Source organism: Otolemur garnettii, unplaced genomic scaffold (genome assembly GCF_000181295.1).
Source record: "Otolemur garnettii isolate 467f Iridium unplaced genomic scaffold, OtoGar3 scaffold00009, whole genome shotgun sequence".
In the NCBI taxonomy this organism is placed as follows: Eukaryota; Metazoa; Chordata; class Mammalia; order Primates; family Galagidae; genus Otolemur; species Otolemur garnettii.
This window is the reverse complement of record NW_003852404.1, coordinates 36,672,187-36,675,500: the sequence shown is the minus strand read 5'-3', so window position 1 is coordinate 36,675,500 and position 3,314 is coordinate 36,672,187. Positions and strand designations below refer to the sequence as shown.

General features: G+C 29.6%; 1 protein-coding gene across 1 annotated transcript in view; it reads right to left on the bottom strand.

Annotated features, from left to right (window-relative positions):
* Window positions 1-3,314, bottom strand: part of LOC100955295 (olfactory receptor 5K1-like) — a 24,454-nt gene that overhangs the window by 20,535 nt on the left and 605 nt on the right. The gene's annotated exons all lie outside the window — the stretch shown is intronic.

Here is a 3,314-nt window from a genome sequence, read left to right as displayed (position 1 = left end):
GCCCAGGAGTTGGAGGTTGTTGTGAGCTGTGATGCCACGGCACTCTACCCAGGGGGACAGCTTGAGGGTCTGTCTCAAAAAAAAAAAAAAATGCAAATGCAGTATTTAAAGTGATAGATGTCCCAATTCCATGGATTTGATCTTTACAAATTATATGACTGTCTTACATTATCCATGTATGCTGAGAATACGTACATTTATTAGGTATCAAAAGATAAATTAATTAAACCAATTAAAATTAAACCAATTTTAAAAATTGGTTAAAAATATAAATTTAAAAAACAAAAGAAGCAAAAAGAAGACCAGTTTGAAGCTATTTATATTGGTATTATTCAGGTGAAAGATGGAATAATGTGTAGGTAGTGTAAATGGAGAGATTTGGCACATGTAAGATATATTTCATTGGTGGAGATGACGGACCTTGTGAACGTTTGATTATGATAGGAAAGAGAGAAGTGTAGGATTACTCTTAAATTCTTTCTTGCCCTACTGGTTGGAGTATGCTACTATTAAGATGGTGACCATGTTCAGGGAGAAATCGAAGACTTGTGTTTTAATCATGTTAAATTTGAGATGTCATTGTGAGATTCAAGAAACTATGTGACATATGCTGTTGAACACATCAGTTGGGAGAGCAGGGGTGATATCAGAGCTGGAAATATACATTCTGTGCCATCTTCATACTGAGGATATCAAAAGACATAAAAAATAGTGGGATCAAATGGGAAGAAAGAAAAAAGAGAATGAGTATCTCATATCTTAACCTTAGGTGACTCTAACAGTAAATTTTGGATAGAAGAAGAGGAGTCTTCCACATTCAAAACTTAGTACTTTTTAGTTTTGTTACTTTTAGAAATGTCTTCTTCCCTACTTGTGACTGTCTTGTTTAGTTGTTTTAAAACAGATAAACTAGAAAAAAACCTCTCTGTGTATACATGGACTTGTGAGTGTCCATTTACAAAACAGAGCATAAGAAATCAATGAGTTGGGGAAGAGATAGTTAATAAATGCTCTGGAACTACTAGTTAACCAAAAATCAAATTTTAATTCTCACTTTATATTTTAAAAGGAATTACAGAGTGCAATGTATTAAAATTCAAGCTACAAACAAATAAAAATTACACTTTTTTCAATGAAATATATCTAAATGTGGAGGTGGGTATATAATGTAAATAAAAAGATAAATATTTACCTAATGGCTTAGGACCACTAAATAATCATTTCTTTTCTTGTTCATTTGTGATGCCATTTTTATTTTATGTGGGAGTTTATTTTTGGATTATCTAATTAATTCTGTTTATTAATTCTCTATGTAAAACCAAATTGTTTTACTTATTTAAATTTCATGACATATTTTAGTATGTAATACATTGAGTTTATTATTTTATTATTTTTTATTTTCTAGAAAATCTAAAATTTTAGGGTCATTTTGCCAGGTTTGCAAAGAATTCCTCCTTCAACATTTAATTGAAGTAAATTAATTTGTGCATAATTTTTGGAAAAATAAGGCAAATAAAATTAGATTTTAAACTTATGCTATACACCAAATACATTCCAGGGAGAACAAAGAATCAAGATGCAAAAACTTAGACATCACAATTTGTTAATCCATTCGTGGGTTAATGGGCACTTAGGCTGTTTCCAAGTCTTGGCAATTATGAATTGGGTTGCAATAAACATTCTGGTGCAAATGTCTTTGTTGTAAAATAATTTTTGATCATCTGAGTATATACCTAACAGAAATTGCAAGATTGTAAAGAAAAAAAATAAAACTTAGACATCAGAAAAAGGAGGAGGAAAATGAGGAGGAATAGAGGATGAAGAGAAAAACAGAAAAAAATTGCTTGACAGTAAAATTCAGATTAAAAGGGAAATGGAAATTTTGGACAAAAAAAAGCACAAAAGGTTGCATAAAAAAATCAAAGAATGTATCCAAAATTAAAATGCTTATAAATTATAAATATCACAAACAAATATTAAAAAACTATCAAAACATAGAGAAATTGTTTGCCACAAATAGTCACTATTGTTTAATATCATTTCTTTGTGAATAGTGGTATAAATAAATGACAAAATATAGTAAGACAAAGAAAATAGGAAGGCAATTCACTTTTTAAAAAAGCATAGATACTAACACAATATGTACAAGATTATGTACATAAAATGTTGTTACATCTCACTATTACTTAAAAATGTAAAAATAAAACAACAATGTCTTCATTAATATGTTTATTGAGTGTTAAATTTGTAGGCTGTTATTTTATATTTCATAATATACATAATACATAACATGGTTGATGCCTTCAGGAATAAGAAGAATCTTAATCATACTTTGGGTAAAAGTATGTATTAATTTTCTCTGTTCAATTTGTTAGAGTTCACTGTTAATTATTGTACAAAATGTGGGTGGGTTTCTGTGTGTATGTGTGTGTGTAGATACATGGATTCCTTCTTGTTATACTTTTGTCCATTCTTGGATAAAACTTTATTATTTCTGATATAGAATACATCAATTAGTTTTCTTGTAGTCTCTCTCTCACCAGACTAATCTCCACATGTCTACCAGGTCATTTTTCTGAAAGAAATTATCATTTCCCTTTTTCCACGAAATTCAAAATGTTTCAAGTGCTCTACATATAATCAAATATAATTTCTTCCATTAACTAGAAACCATTAATCAAGAAGACTCTTCTACACATTTTAACATTTAATTGCTGCTATGTTGATTTACTGAAGCTTAGGATAACCCCCTTTGACAAAATAACATGGGAGTTATGACACTTAGTAGTGAGAGTTAACTATTGAATTTCATTTGATTTAGCCTAGTTGTGAAATTTGGATTAAGATTTGTTGAGCAATTTTGATATTCCACTCATACAATTTTTAACATAGTCTAATGATTTAGAGATTAATATTTGTGTAAAATGCAATTTTATGTTTTTAGACCACACTTTTTATGAACGCATTTTAATAAATTAATATCTATTTGCAGTGGAGGATGAAGTTTGTTTAAAAATATTATAATTCTTCATCACATTTTTTAGAATATTTATTACCTCCTTATTTCTCAGGCTATAAATAAAAGGGTTTAGTAATGGAATTACTATGGTGTAAAATATTGCCACTGGTATATCCTTATCCCCCTTTTCTAATGGTCGGATATACATGAGAAGACAAATGTAGAATATTGAGACAGAGAGAAAGTGGGATGCACAGGTAGAAAATGCTTTACCTCGCCCCTCCTTGGATTTCATTTTGAAAATAGTGAAAAGGATGGAGACATAAGAGACCAAGACCATGGCAATGGTAAAGAT